This window comes from Phalacrocorax carbo, chromosome 9 (assembly GCF_963921805.1).
Source record: "Phalacrocorax carbo chromosome 9, bPhaCar2.1, whole genome shotgun sequence".
NCBI lineage: Eukaryota > Metazoa > Chordata > Aves > Suliformes > Phalacrocoracidae > Phalacrocorax > Phalacrocorax carbo.
Window position 1 is genome coordinate 39,211,865 of NC_087521.1, and position 15,696 is coordinate 39,227,560.

General features: G+C 58.8%; 1 protein-coding gene and 1 long non-coding RNA gene across 4 annotated transcripts in view; one reads left to right on the forward strand and one right to left on the reverse strand.

Moving 5' to 3' along the window:
- The window catches only part of LRFN5 (leucine rich repeat and fibronectin type III domain containing 5), a 66,163-nt gene extending 62,825 nt beyond the window's left edge, over positions 1 to 3,338 (reverse strand). Inside the window, exon 1 of one of the 3 annotated variants that reach the window (XM_064461216.1) lies at positions 2,431 to 3,337. The gene's annotated coding sequence lies outside the window, so the exon portion shown is untranslated. Of the gene's footprint in view, positions 1 to 2,430 lie in introns of all 3 variants that reach the window. The other 2 variants (XM_064461215.1, XM_064461214.1) reach the window with 2 other exon arrangements.
- LOC135315087 (uncharacterized) lies at positions 1,468 to 15,279 on the forward strand. The gene is made up of 4 exons (XR_010374538.1): positions 1,468 to 1,706; positions 11,834 to 12,038; positions 12,437 to 12,698; positions 13,552 to 15,279. It is a non-coding gene; the product is annotated as an uncharacterized LOC135315087 (long non-coding RNA).
- Positions 15,280 to 15,696: the final 417 nt, after the last annotated feature.

A 15,696-nucleotide genomic window follows, 5' to 3' on the forward strand; every position in this document is an offset into this window, starting at 1 on the left:
CAGCCCACCGGCCCTCGCTGGACAGCACGGTGGGGAGCCCGCTCCTGCAGCTGCGTGTGTTCTGGCAAACAGGTGAATCAGTTCGCCTTTGAACTCGTACCAGGCACCTGAAATACGCAGGGCTTACTTCCACTGACTGGGCTGCCATGATGAAACCAGTAATTGCTCTTTCTGAAAGCAGAAAGGCGAGCTAATATGCCAGGAGAAGGTTCTTAGTGAGGGCTTGTGACTCGAGGCCTAACTGGCAAGCTCCGGTATGCATTTTGATACAGTTTTACGCATTTAAATGCATTTATTATGCATTTAAACAAATGCATAATCCCTTGAGTACAGTATATATTTAGAAACGTAGATCGGGAAGGCGTTTGGGCACTGAGAACACTCCAGCTCTCGTAGGGCTCTTTGTGCAGAACCGAACCCGACTAATGGATCAGCAGAGAAATCACCAGGCCTCGTCCTGGGGCCCACGGGGCACCTCCGCCTGCCACGGCAGGCCGCAGCAGCACCGCGGAGCCCGGGGGCTGGCACCGAGGCGAAGCCCCTGCACAGCCCACAGTGTCTGGGGAACGTCTCTAAGCTAGCGGCGAGCCCAGCCAGAGCCCCCGAGGCAGCACACAGCCCCGAGGCAGGCCGTACCGCGGCAGAACCGGCGCCAGCACGCGCGGCCAGGCTGGCATCTCCGCACCGCGCTGCCGGGCACGGCTGCGGCCAGGAGCGGTACTGCCAGGGCCAGCCAGGGCCCTGCCACGCGGGCAGCGCCCGCAGACCCGCAGCGGTAACCAAACAGGCTCTGAAGACCAGGGATGGATCCATCTCATCTCACTGGTTTGCTGCCTGGCCGCGCTGGCTTGGAACAGGCCTGGGCACACAGCACTCGCCCGGGGATGCTCGGAAGGCATGAACCGGCACCACGCTGCTTTGGGAACATGGGAAACGCAAGCGTGGTGGGAAAGACCACCATCACGGCAGCACAGCCACCGAGGCGCCGGGACTCCTGGCCTGTCCAGCTCCGTGACAGTCAGCTGGAGGCTGTATGGGGCTGGGCTTAGCTGGAGGCACCCAGCTCTCCCACCCCCAGTCTGGGGGATTGGTGAGGTCGTGTTCACATCCAGAACCGAGACTAACACATCCTTCTGCTCTAGACACTCAACACAATGAGAAACAGTCCCTGCCCCAGAGACACGATGGGCCAGGCGAGAGGGAGAAGGCAAAGGTGCAGGAGAGGAAACGCTGCTGCCCAGCGCCACAGATGGAAATGCGAGAGGGCAGCGCTCGCGTTAACTCTCATGGCAGACCTGTGCTGGTAAGCACAGGAAGGGGCTTTCATAGGTGCTCCTAGCCCCGCTGTGCCCGTGCCTCCCTAGGCGCGACGGCCCCAAGCCCGGCCCGTGCCTGCGCACGCTCCCCCTCCGCGGGCCTCTCCTCGGCTCCGGCTGCTCCCACGAACCGGGACGTTCGTGCGCTCCTGGCACCAACATGGCTGTGAGGTTTCCGCTGGCTCCTCTACAACCGCTCTACCAGCTCCCCTAACGGGAACCTTCCAGCAGGAAAAAAAAGGTTTATCTTGCCCTACATTTGCTTGCCTGCAGATGAGGAGTGTTCACGGCACGGAGGACGGAGGGGAGGGGACGGGAGAGCAGCGCATTCGTATCCTGGGACGCTGGGGACCAGCGGCAGCCCTCCAGGACAGAGGAGCCGGCAGAGAGGTGTGTGGCCGGGCAAGGGCTGCAGGACGGGGCGGCCGCCAGGAGGGCAGGGGCCGGCGAGAGGAGGCAGGCGGGCAGCCGCGGATTTCCCCCTCTCCGCTCGGAGGAGCTCCGCGCCCGCCGCCGGCGGAGCCGAGCCGCCCGCGGGCCCCGCGGGAGCGCCCCGGGCTGGCTCCTCCGCCCGGGCACGGGCAGCGCCCGCCGCATCGCCGCGACCCGGCGCGGGCGGAGGCTGCGCGGCTGCGGGCGGCCCCGCCGCGCTCCCGGCCCGGCCCGGCCGTGCCGGCGCTCCCCGGGCGGCGGCAGCAGCGCGCCGCGGCGCGGAGGGGGCGGCGGCCGCCGCCGCGGCCCACACGGCCCTGCAGCACCCCCGGCCGCGGGCGGCCGCCGGCGCCGTCCCGCGGGCAGCGGCGGCAGCGCGACCCGGCCCGGCCCGGCCCGTCCGCGGGGCACCCCCCCCCCCCGCCGCGCCGCGCAGCCTCCGCGCCCCGCGGCCGCCGCCCTCCCGGGAGGGGCGTCCCGCCGCCGCCGCCGCCCCCGGTCCCATCCCCGGCCCCGTCCCGGCGCCGCCCGCCGCGCTGCGGGGCTCCCCCTGCCCCGGCCGGCTCGGGACCCCGCCGCGGCCGCCCCCTCCCCCCCCCCCCCCCCGCGCCCGGTCCCCCGTGAATAAGTACCGCGGGCTGCAATGCAGATGGAGCCGGGCACGGCAGCCCTCCGCGATTACCTGGCGCCTCCCGGGGAAGGACGGCGTCCGGAGCGCTTCCCCTGCAGGTGCGGCCGGGCTCCGGCGGGCTCCGGGCTCTGGCGGCGGGCAGGCTGGCCGCCTCTCCGCCCTGTGCCGGCGCTCACCAGCCGCATCCTAGAGCGGCTTCGCGGCGGCGGCGGCGGCCCGCGGCCGGGGCGGGCAGGGCAGCCGGCGCGGACGGCCCCATGCGGCGCGGCGGCGCGGCTCCGGCGGCGGGCGGCGGCAGGCAGCGCACATGCACACACGCACGGGCGGCGGCGGCGGGCGGGAGGCGGGGGGACGGCGCGGGGCACGCAGCGGCGCAGCCCGCCGAGCCCGCTCGCATCGCCCCGCCGCGGGCGGCCAGCTCCGCGCCCGCCGGCCGGTGACCTTGCCGTGTACCTGCGCCAGGTTAATCCTCGCCCAGCTGCGTAATCCTGCGCGCCGGGGCGCTGCCGCTGGACGGACGGACGGACGGAGGGGCGGGCGGCCAGACGGACGGGGACGGGGCGAGGAGCGCGGCCGCGGTCAGCCCCGCCGCCGGGACGGCGCCTCCCGGGGCGGGGGGCGGACGGGGGTGGGGGTGGGGGTGTGCCGCTAGAGCGGAGCGGCCGCGCAGCGCGCAGGGGCGGCGGGCGGCAGGGCCATGCGGCTCCGCGCCCCTCCGCGCCGGGCGCTCTCAGGCGGAGCAGCCGCGGCGCCGGGCGCTGCAGCGGGGCAGGGCGGGGTGCTCGGCGCCCACGGCTCGCCCCTCCGCGGTGGCTGCCGCGCCCATCCTCCGCGCCGCCGGCTGCCCCCCGGCCCCGGGCAGCCGTGCCGCTCGCTGCAGCATGGAGGCAGCCGCCGCCTCCCCCGCGCCGCGCCGCGCCGGGGCGGGCTGGAGGAGCCGGGCGCCTCCCCGCCCCGCCGCACGCACGGCTGAGCCGCAGCCGCCCGGCCGCCGCGCAGACGTGCCGCCGGGCCGCCCCCCGCCGCGCCGGGCACGGGGCCGGGCTGCGCTCCGCCGGGCGGGAGCGGCGAGCGGGCACCGCCGCGGGCACCGCCGCGGGCACCGGCACCGGCACCGGCACCGGCACCGGCACCGGCACCGGCACGGACACGGACGCGCCTCCGCCGGGCCCGGCTGCGGCGGCGGGGACCGAGCGCGGCCGCCGCCCCCGCCCAGCCCCACGCCGCCAGGGGCCGAGAGCCGCGCGGGGCCGGGGCGCCGGGGCGGGCGGGGTGTCGCGGTCCTGCGTGGTGCGCTCGGGGTTTGACGTGGGGGTTTATCCGGCACAGGCGCCCGCAGGATCGGCCCGCGGCGCCGGGAGCGGACACGCGAGGGTGAGCGGCGGCGGCGGCTCGGCTCGGCGCGGACCTGCACGGTGGCGTGGCCTCTGCGCACCCCCGGGGGGCCGGCGCGGCAGCCCGCCCGGCGGACCGACCTCCAGGCGCCTGGTCTGAGGTCACGGGCCGTAACACCTGACTTGTAGGAGGGGATGGTCCTGGCAGGGAATAGAAAGGTTGGCTTATCTTGGGGGTCAATAAATTTGGGAGCTTTTAGGGATTTCTCTATCTCCGGGGATCTCGTAACGGGGAGAAAAGTGCATTTCACGCTACAAAATAGTGACACCTTCCTTTAATGCTCTTTTGTGAGAAAATGCCGGTGATGTTGCGGGACCCGAAGCAGAGCAGTAAGAGGAGCACTGCCCGTAGAACAGTGAAGAGGAGCTGAAGAACCTCGCCAGCTGCCAGCAGCCCGCACCTGGAAGAAGGCACGTGCCGCGCACCCCCTGCACAGTGGGCCCCGTCTCCTCCGACACCCTCCTCTCGGGATGGCAGGCAGCCGCCGGCTCTACTGGGGCTGCCCAGGTCTGCTCGGCTTCTCCAGCCTGAGCGTTCGGGATGAGGTCTGCAGCTCGACCAGCACGCAGGGCAGTCGCTGCCGCAGGGTGCAGCGGAGACCGCTCTGTGCGCTCAGAGGCAACGGAAGCAACGCTGCAGGGACACGTTGACATTTTGCTGGGGATGCACATGGGGGGAGCCCCATCCCAGGAAGTGACAGTCCTCACGCCCCTCTGCTGACGCTGTGTAAAAGATGTTCGTGCCCTGGGATGCAGTGCCTAGCGTCAGTGCGGGTGAGGAAAGGGAGCGCAGCAGTGCGCTCAGGCTCAGGTTTGTCCATGTGACCTGAGAAAGTTGCTCTCTGAGAAATTTGCAAACTCTGTGGTGGAAAGGGAGCTTGGTTTTGTGGTCTCTGCAGCAGCGTGTGACCCTGGTCCAGGGAGGAATGCACCTGCCAGAGCAGCAGCCATCCTCTGCCCTTCCAGCAGCCTCTGGAGCTGCCCAGGGCCTGGCAGCCAGGCTGGGTCTCATAAGTTAGTGTTTATCTCCACGCCCCAGCTGCTATTTCATGGAGCTGGTTGGAGTTGTTATAGGGGCAGGGAGGCTAAAATGCTGGCAGGAGGGAATGACGCTACTCCCTTGAGGGAAAGCTCATGTCAATACACTGATGTTGCTAGGGTTGGCTCTGCGGTTGCTCTCCCTAACACTCGGTTCTAGCACGGTTGTCCTTCGGAGCTGGAGACAATCTCATGCTTGGCCCTGATTCAGCTTCCACAGCGTGCTCTCCTCTGAAGAGAACAGAGAGACAAGAAGATGCTCCGTGGTGAAGCGTCTGTTACCTTGGCTGATGTCTACCAGATCAGACAGTCATCTTGGGCTTCGCGGTCAGGCATTTGCTGCTCTGCCAGTTCTCTGCTGCCCCAGGAGCAGAATGCTGGAGTGACGGCGATGCCAGCTGTGCGGCTGGTGTCGGGAAAGGAGGCAGGTGCCTGGGTACAGCTTTGCTGGGGCAAGGGAAATGAAAAAGCCCAGTGGGAACTCAGTGGAAGCTTGTGCTCAGAGCCTTGTGTATACTGGAGGGTATATCGGTTTGCTACCACCCTGCACAAAAACACCATGAGGACTGCTTCAGGACCTCCCTGAATTGGTACCATTACAGCACAGTCCAGAAACTGCCTCCTTGCAGGCAGCTACGATAACATCCTGCACCCTCTGGCCTCAGCAGTCTGAGCAAGGGCTGCTGTGGCCTCTTTGCCAGCCTGAAATCTGTGTTGCATGTGGGACTGACATGGCACCGCTGCCTTCTTAATATACCCAGTGGAAAAACTGCTCCTCTCTGGAGTGTCTGGAAGCGTGGGGAGCTGTGGATGTGCTGGGGAGGTTTGCTGGGTGAGATGGACAGCCAATCTGTCACCCATGACATGGCCAATGTCCAGGCCACTGGATGTGTCTGCAGTGATGGCTCTGACTTTGTGTACTCACGACACGTCTCCTCCAGCCACCTCCGGGTCCCTGGGCCTTGTCGTCAGGCTGCCGTGTGGGTGCTGTCCCACGGCAGCAACAGGGCTGGTGTTGGGGTCTTTGTGTGAAAGCAGGGCAGCCCCGAAGGCTGCTCTTGGCTGTGATGTGCTTGCAGAAAGCCAGCCACTCCAGCTGCAAGAGATCATGCGTGTCCCCTCCGGGGAGTGCAGTGTCAGTGACAAGCATGGACCTGGATCTGAAGGACCAGGGGTTGTGTGTGACTTGCCTTTGGCTCAGCTGCTCAGTGGGTGATGCTGCTGGGCAGCATGGCTCTGCCCAGCTGCCCCTCTCCTAGAGGCTCTTTGTGCTGGCGTAACTGGGGACCTACCACCACCAAGTATAGCTCCATGGCTAGTTAGAAGTGGAGTGAAACCCCAGCAGCTTTCGAACAGGAGTGGTCAACAGTGCATTTTATTCCATGTCAGAGCAAAGCAAGTGAATCCTGGACCCAGCCCGAACTGACAGTGCGCGACTGTTGTGCTGTTGCAGGTCTTACCCTGAAACCGTTGCCCTCCCTCTGGTTGGCCCTTCTGCCATGGTCTCTCCGTGGGGTGCTCCCAGCTGCCCAGGGTGACACCGGGCGGGGGGGTCTGTGCCTGCACGCTCCTGTTGGTGCCCAGCAGTGGACTGTTTTGGGAAAGACCTCAGTGGCCTAGGAGGGAGCAGGTGCGTGGCCAGGGGAGCCATCAGGCACGTGCCCTCGCGTACCTGGCAGCGTAGCCCCATAGATGGTGTGGGCCTGCATGGCCCCCAGGGCTGGGGATGCTTGGTGTTACTCAGCTGAGCTCCCGCATAGCTCTGCTTAGGATTTGCACTGCCTTGGGGACGCCCCCACTCCCACCGGGGCTCAACCACCATGTACCCCACCCATTACCCTTTCTAGTAAGTGCTTGCTGTGAGTTTTGTCTCACTCCAGCCTCCAAGCATAGTGTTAATGCCTTTTTCCTGGTAGAGCCAGTAACTCCTTAACCTAAAATCATTCCTGCCCCATAGGTATCATCTTAAAATGATTTAATAATTTCTTTTTTTGGCTGAAATACGAGAGCTTCGTGAGGAAAGTACTTTATACAAATAATACGTAGACCTGCTTTTATGCACTCTTTCTAACCCTTGACCACCTCATGAAGGAGGGAGCGCAGGCCTGGGCACCGTGCCACCTCACTGCAGCTGGCTGGGTATGGGGTGCTGTGCCCTCCGAGCTGGCTCCCCACACCTTCCAAACCCGTGCGTGTGCCTTCCACAGCGCTCACAGGGGGCTGCTTGTCCCTCATCTCTTCAGACCTCCTCCCTGGCCCCACGTCATAAACCAGAGCCATCCTTCAAGCTGCAGCTGAAGCAGGCAGCATCCTCAGGAGTCCCTGCCAAACTGCTGGGCAAGCAAAACTGAGCACTGTCATTGGGGCAAGAAAGGAGAAGTGCCTCTTTTCTGAGGTGGTGATGCCTGTGCAGAGGTCTGAAGGAGCGACTATTTGGGCATACATCACTCCACACCAAGCACAGTGCTTTACGTTGGCCCTTTCTCAGCAGGTGCCTCCAAGCATTATCACAGCGTGCTGCGTGTACACCCTAAAGGAGACCGAGAGCAGTGCAGCGTAGCAGTGAGAGCAACAGACGGGTGGCTGCGAGTTGTAGCATCCAAGCTAAAAAAACTCTAAGGCAAGAGGCAGTAAATGTTGCTCTTTAAGATAGACTGTTGTACCTCATCAAAAAGTATTTGGAAACTGCAGTGTTTACTCATCCTTACAAGAAGAAAATTCAGAGCCTTAATCACTGAAATGTCAAGTGCTGCGCTGTGTGGAGTGGATCCCCCTCCTCCAGAGCACCTGGGAAATGGGAAACGCTGCGGGCACGAGCGTAGCGCCAGCCTCTCCCTCCCGAAGAAGCAGCGAAGCGTGTTACGTTACCCCAGTACTCGTTTCCCGGGGATTTTTTTTCCATTTTAAGTTCTTTAGTCTGTAAGATGGGGGAGCTGTTGCATTGTACAAAAAAATGGCAAAGACCGTTCCTACCAGTTCGTAGGCATTACGTCTCCTTTTAACCGGGCTGCAGCAGGCAGGAGGTGGGAGCCTCCCCGGCTGCCACGCAAAGCTGCAGCAAGCACCAGCGCTTCCCAGAGCCGCGGAGCACACAGTTATCCCTCTCGCCAGCCAGGGAGGCATGGGGCGAGCTGTGCGTGAACCTGGCCCAGGCAACAGGTTCTGGAGAGGCCCCTTCCTCATCATTACTTCTGATTTTATTTTAGGTGAACTGGTGTTGTGTTTCGCTCCGGGGTATGCTGGCGAGTGGTGAAGCAGCAGCGCAGATGCTCAGTGCTCGTCGGGCGCCTCCCAGCAGCCCCGCTCTGCCCGTCCCTGTGGCTGGCACTGCTGGTGACAGGGAGGAGGGGGGCTGGTGCCAGGGTTGTCCTTAGGTGGACTCAGTTCATCCATTGAAGCCAAACCAAGTAAAGAGATACTTAAGAGCTGAAGTGTATCCTTTTTTTTACATTTTAAAATCTATTTTTAAAAAACAGTTCAAATTAGATTTAAATTCATCATTGCGGTAATTGCACTGTCTCTTTCCTTGCTCTTTTAACAGATTTGCTTTTTGAGACATAAAATAAAGCACTGATATACTTTGGATTTTTTTGAAATCTGCATGTTTACATGAAGATTTCTACCAGGATATAAACCAGAGAGTGGTTTATATCCTTCAGTCCCTTTTAATCTGTAGATATAAGCTGGAGGACTAACACAAATTAGTGCTGGATGTCCAGTAGTGATCCAGCACGTGCAACGATTTTGCATTGCATAAGCACATTTTTGTCTGGGAAGGTCCTTGAGGCACAACTGAGAGAAGTTTGCCATGCCATCTAAGAGCCTTTCCCCCCGCCAGCCCCAAACCTTGTGGGCAGGGCTCTGCCCACCCCCTGAGCCAGCGTGCGAGCTCCGGGCACGGGGGCAGCATCCAGCCAAAGCGCCGCATCTGTCTCCCGAGGGCTTCACGCTCCACACGCTTGCTCTGCTCACCCCCATGGCTGTCTGGCCACGTCCAGCCCAGCGGCCGACAGGCTGCTTCGTGGCTGGGAAAACACGTCAAAACACGGCTTGTGTAATTCGGCATGCATGGATATAGGAGTGGGAGGAAATACGGCAGGGTGGAGACCCTGCACATGAAATGGGAAGATAGAGATTTGTTGCAGGGCTGTAAATCAAAAACGGAGAATAAGACCAGTTGTAACTTAAATAAACAGCCTACCCCAAAAAACCTGTTACCTGCAAAAAGGCTGTTTCCTTCTGCCTGGTTTCATTGTCACCCCCAGGCCATGGGACAAGTGCTCCCGGGGCAGGCAGGGACCAAAGCAGCAGGGGAACTGCCACGGGTCCCCTGCGGCCGGGGAGGGCAGCGTTGGAGCTGGGGCAGAGGTTAGATGAGAAGGAGGGGGCTCCCGACACTGTGAGCAACCCCATTTTCCAGCTGTAACCAGACATACAGGTAGCGGTGTTTCTGAGGGGACAGACCCCACCTTCAGTCCGCGAAGCCCTTTTCCTGGCGTAGGAGTGCCTTTTACTTTCCCAACTCTGCTAACCACAGGAGGCGGAGGCCAAAGCGGACCAGTGGCCCCAGGAAGGGACTCACTGCTGCATTGGAATGCTGCTATCTGGTGAGCTGGTTTGGGGGAAAAACTGCTCTAATGCTCTTCCTCAGAGGGAGATTAATCCCACCGGATCCAGGGGCAGCGGTTGCCCATTGCTGAAGGAGGACTTCGATCACCCACCACGGAACGGAGGCTTCCGATGGGCGTGCGGCAGGTGCCTGCGGGGCCCCCCCTCGATGTTCGACCTGACGCCGCTGTCTGCCAGCAGCAGGAACGCCTCACCTGGCGTCAGGGAGCTTGCCGATTCTCTCAAGCCAAGACAGGCACGAAGGGATGGGGAGGATGATGGAGGAATGGCAGACCACCAGTGGAGATGCCTTCGATCTGAGCTGGCAACCGTTCAAGCCCACGCACCATCGGCTGAGCGGGCTGCTGCTGCGTTTAAGCAGACAGAAGCGCTGGGGGCCGTGTGGGTGGGATGTGCTTCACCTGGCAGATCGCACAGGCACCTTGTCCTGCTTCACCAGGGCGCAGCATCCCCTGCCTTGCCTGTTCAACAGAACGGAGCGGCTGAGCTAAGGATGCACTCTGCTGCCTGTCTCCTCCGTCTAGCAGTATCTGGGTGTGCCCTTGATATTATAATATCAATATTTTAATATCCCGTAACACTTGCACTCTTTTCGTAGTGGGTTTTGGGGGTTTGGTCTTTTAAAATTCTTCTTAGTCACATTTCTTTCTTATGCAATTTATTGCTTATTTGCTGAGGTGACTTCTCAGTAGAAAATAGCAAAATCAACATGACCAGCCTGCTTGAATTCCCTTAGCATGCTTGCTGCTCTGTAAGAGCCATGTGGAGAGCTCATTTCCATAATAGCCTGAAAAATTGTTTGCTCTTCTACCAGTTGCTGATGTGTTTTCCTTAAACCAAATCTTGCCTGGGAGAGAGTCTCTAATAATTGGCACTGCCTTCCTTCTTCTGCGTGTCCCATCTCCTCTCTTACACCCAAGCAACAAACTGAGGGCTCACGTTCAGCTGAGCGGGATTGGGAGAATGAAGAACGACCAGAGACCTCATGTATGCACACAAGAAAAAAAAAAAGAAAAAAATTATTTCATTTACAGCCTTTACAGTCGTTCATTTACGGTCTTTACTGTCACAGTTTAAAGCCTGCAGAAGCTCACCACTGCCATGACCTCACTGAAGTGACACAGCTACACCAAGAACGAGCCAATTGTTACTGCAGAATTTTACTCCCGAGTGCAGGCAAGGTCTAATTTTGCCTGATGTTTTGCTCCCCAGACAAGGAATGCAATATTCCATTGAACAGGAGGAGAAAGCAGATTTAATGATTATTAGGCATAAGCATCCCAAACAAGCAGAACTCAGAAAATAATAAAGTAACTAATATTTTGGGGAAGTTGCTAACTGGAAAAAAAATACAGAGACACACAGGCAAAAAAAGTCTAGTAATAACTCTTCAAAAGAGAGTGAGCTGGAGTCTGGCGTGGATCCCCACAGCTTCTGAGCTTGTTCAATTAAAATCAACACTGAATGGGTTTTCTTTCACTTCCATTACTCAAGCTGCATTCTTCAAAGGGATAGCAAATGAGTGATATGCATATGAAAGAACCATGGAGTATGAAATTACAAAATGATACAGGGTTTGGATATTTGCACTTTGAGATATCAAATCTTCTGAAGGAAAATATTTGAGCAAATTCTGAATAAAGAACCCTACAGAGGAGGAAGGAAGGGCTGTGAGATAAATCTAATAAGAAAGAGACTAAGCAATTTTCAAGCGCTATTGAATTACTTGCTTTAACCATGACACAGTATTTCCAGTCTAGGATTTACTCTTCTGCCTGGTCAGGGCAGCGAGCACGTTGTTACAGCCTTTCAGGCCTGTCTTCCTATACACGGCTGCTGTGGGGCAGTCTGTGGGGAGCACTTGTGTCCCTCCCATGCAGTTTCTCCTGCCACCACAGTGCCACCGAGGCAGGGGAGTCCCCAGCTGGTCTGCTGGGGCTCCGAGACGCGCTTTGGGGATGGCAGGGTCTTCGGCACTGCGTGCTGGGGCTGTGCTGAGCGTTCGGGACCATGCATTGCCCCCCACGCCCCCCCGTTCCTGCCACCTCCTGCCCTGCTCGCTGCCTTTGGGCGGACGGAGCGTGGCTCCGTCCCGCAGCACGCGGCCGCGTCGCCGCTGCCCTCGCAGGCAGCGATGCCGAGGGGCCGCACGCGGAGCGGGACCCTCTCCACGTGCCTCTCCCTGAGGCTGCTGGGGTCGCTGGTTTGGTACAGGCTCGTCTGCGGGTGGGTTGCAGGAGTTTACATTCGCCAACTGGGTCTCGTTTATGTTCACAACACAAAATGGGTTAAAGGTCCTGACTCAGACTTGGATTTAACCCTTTCCAGGGATTTAGAGGTGCTAAAACTCACTTCCTCGCTCCCTGGCACCCACCCTCTTTTCCTTTTTGCAGGCACTGCGTTGTTGCAGCACCTCTCCGGGCATATGGGATCCGTACCTCCTCGCTGTTCTGCTCGGCTCCGCAGCGTGGGACAGGAGGCAACCGGCCCGAGGTGTCCGGACGCCGGTGCAGCCACTGCTGCCCTATGGAGTACATCTCTGCTTTGGCCTTCCTAGCTTTTGCCCTGCATGGCCAAGGACATACTATATTACAGCTGGTAAGGAGACCTAACAGGTGTGTCGTGGTCTGTTTGGACCTCTCACATTTACAGGACAACGTACTCTGTAAACTAACCTTTATTTTATGAGCTCATTAAGAAATATAACAAACAAACATGACAAACAAGGGCTCAATCCCCTTTGCCCAGACTAGTCTTCCACGTGAATTCACTTACACCACTCAAGTCACGAGGTTTCGTAACTTGTAACTCTGAACTCGTGCACCTGTGAACGAAACAGCTCCTTAGCCGAGGGTGAGGGTGCCCATCCTTCCTCCTCCACCACGGTGCGGGCGTCCCCTGCACCACACCGGCAGGCAGGAAAGCCTCAGCAGTCCTGCTGCTCTTGGGTCCGTTTCAAAAGCTTGTTGGGTAAAGTGATGGTTTAGACCTTCCAGCTTGGACATGTGGTCTATACCATTTCCACGAGCTGGCAGATTCTGATGCGACTGCCCGAGGCTCGATACGTGGAGACGCCGGCTGCCGGGGACAGCGGCTGCGTCGTGGCCCTGTGGCTCTGTCTGGTCAGCTCTCCTGCCCACGTGGTGCTCTCTCTCTGACCCCATGGCTCTGCTCCCAGCTCCCATCGGGCCTCCCTTGGCACGAGCTGTGTAAGCCAAAACCTGAGGAGTCGTCGCGTGAACAGTCACAAGGTGCCAGGTATTCCCATCGTTTCTTTTCTATGAGAGGGCGTGAGGGGAGGGCTAGGGCTACCTGCTGCATAGCTGTGCCTGTTCTTGGTCTCAGCCTGCTTTATTTTTAATATTATGTCATTGAAAGTCACCTGTTTGGCACTGAATCGTCTCGTATTCTTAGGAATATGCTGCATGGAAAACACTTAGTTGCCTTAGAAAGCTCCTAGCCCTGCTGGTCTCTCTAATCACACAAGACTTCCATGCTGTGTTTAAAAATCTCAGAATGCCATGACTTGATGGTAATTAGCGATAATTGTTTCACACACAGTCACTGTATTTGACTAATAACTCCCTTTACAAGAGTCAGGGAGATCAGGGACGCTTGGGTCAAGAACTGTCGCTGTTAATTACCCTTTTACTCCTCCCGTTGCTAACGCAAGCTTCTCCGCTGCTTCTGCTGGTGTTGACCTTTCAGGGAGCGGAGGCTCAGTCCTGCACGGTCCCGAGCACCGCGCCCTGCACAAGCGAGTTCAAGGGCTGCATCCCACGTTCCCTTCCAAGGTGGCAAACACAGATTTTTATTTCTTGAGGAAAAGAGGCAGGTATATAATCCGCAGTCTGACCTGCCACAGAGCGCAGGCCAAGAGCCACACGCTCATGGGTTTTGCTGTTGTTTGAAGTTCCTCTGGAGAAGAAACCAGGCTGGGTTAAAGAAAAACAACTTCAATAGGCAAAACTTGAATGGCCCCTTGGGTAAGTTGCTCCAATGACTTACTACCCTTATTGTTAAAAATGTGCATCATACTTCTACTTTTAAGTTTCCTACTGTAGCTTCCAGACTTGGTTTGGTTTTTTTTTTTTCTCTTTCTAATGTCTAGCCCCTGAAGAGGAATGTTTTGCAGGTACTGGCTGACATTTGCTAGTACGCTGTGAATGGCCGTGGGTAACAGGAAGGGGTCAGGAGATGCTAAGAACTGTACTGCCATCTCCAGCCAGAACCCCCTCTCTTCCCACTGACGAGCCGTCCTGCCCTGCAAGGTCACCAATCTGCCAACGCTTGAAAGTCACACCAGGGAAGCTGGAGAATGAAGGCGTTGCTGATACTACCACACAGGCTTGAGCAAATGTGGCTGCAAAAAAGGGGCTGATCATCTGAAAAGGTTGGGAAACACTGCAAATCAGAGGAGATTAGTTATTAGATGTTTTTCCCCTTGTGTCAGTGTTGCCAGACTGTGCTGGGGTCCCACCGTCATCCCCTCGGAGAAATGGGTTTCCTTTGTATGGCAAGACCCCGCTCTGGGGCACTTCAGCCTCTCCGAAAGGAACGGTGTCCCCTGCCCAGAGGGTCACCCCAGCCCTCCTGAGGGGTGACAGGGGCTCGGTCACTGCAGCTTCTTGGAAGAGGCTTCTTAGGAACTGCTGTCCCAGCGCGGGGAGAAGCCAGGGGTTTCCAGGCTTTGCCTCTCTGCAATGAATGAGCCTTGCAGGGCAGGGCGAGCACCTGGCCCCACAGCCAGCTGCCGCCCCACACTGGCCACGGCCCCCCGTTCTGGCTGCTGCTCTGGAGGGTGGGGGCTCTGGGGTGTCCTGGGGTGCCTGGTATGCGGGCACAGAGCTGAAAAGCCAGGAGCCCCCCGGGCACTCCCTCCCGATAGCATGCCCCCCTCCTGCACCCCCGGGCAGGGGGGGTCTGGTCCCTGCAGCCAGGTGCCCACACTGGCCTGAGCACAGCTCTCGGCAAGGTCCGGAGCCACCACCACACCCCCCACTCCTGAGCATCACCCTCCTCCGCTCACACACCTCTTACCCTGCCTGCCCAGCAAAGCATCTGTTGGACCCAGCTCTGCTCTCTGGAAGGAGGTGTGTGAATACTGAGCAATTAATCAGATGCTCTGTCTTCTAAAAAAAAAACCCTCCACCACTGTTACTTTACAAACTCAGAAGGCAAGACTGCAAAGATGTGGTGCTCTTATGAAATCAGTGAGCAATATGAATATGGAGTGTGAATATGCATTCAGTGTGTATAGGAACACGAAATTATACAGGAAATGGGAACTATATCTCCAGAAAATGTCCTTTACATGGCAATGACCAAGCACTTCAGATAGCTGTGTGGAACAGCAGTTGTCCCTATGGGCCGAGTAAAAGGCAGTTCTGGAAACACTCCCCTCTGCATCAGAGATAATGCCCTTCAGAAATGCCTCTCCCATTACTGAGACACTGCCCTGCCATCGCAGTCTCCCCACTCAGCCTCTCCACTTGCAGAGGTCTCTATGAGTTTCTGCAGCTCAGTGTGAGTTCTGCATTGGCAATAGCAGACACCTTAATGAAAAGCATCATCCCATCAGCAGCAGCTCCAGCCTGCTCTCAGCAGTCCTCCTGATTAGCCCGCACCGGAGCTGTCGCTTGGCGCTGACCTGAAAATCTGCTTACCTGATTTCTGGGTAGGAGGGAGCTCAGGGCTGCTGGCGTCTGAAACGCGAACACTCAGCACAAAAACCCTCTGCTCAGCTTAATGCCTTGCTACCCTTGCGCAGCCCCAGGCGGGTCGGCCGTCGAGGTGCTGGGAGCAGGCGGAGGTTTGCCCACGTTTCAGACTGCTGGTGGGGGGCGGCAGTGGAGCGGGGGGTGCATCCAGGGGGGCATTCTTGCTGCTTCTGCTTTGAGAAGGTGCATTCTTGGATTTCCCCTAGATTTCTCTTCTAAATAAAGCCCCAAAGGTGCTCACTGTGCTCAGGTTTCCAGGTACCACAGAGAGATGGCACGGGAGCATCTGAGGCAGCCTCTCTTTTTCCTGTTGCAGCACTTTTCTATATATACCCACCGAGAGACTCCTCTGGTGCTCACCCGTTTGATCGCTCAGCAATAAAATCTGCAGGTGCTTTTTTCTGTGTCAGTGTTACACGTTCCTGTCCGCACTGCAGCGGGGCATGGAGGTGCCACTGAGAGCCCACATCCCCACGTCCGGCTCTGGGTGGGCACGGCGGAGGAGCGTGTCACCCAGTTTAACTCCCAGTCCCAGA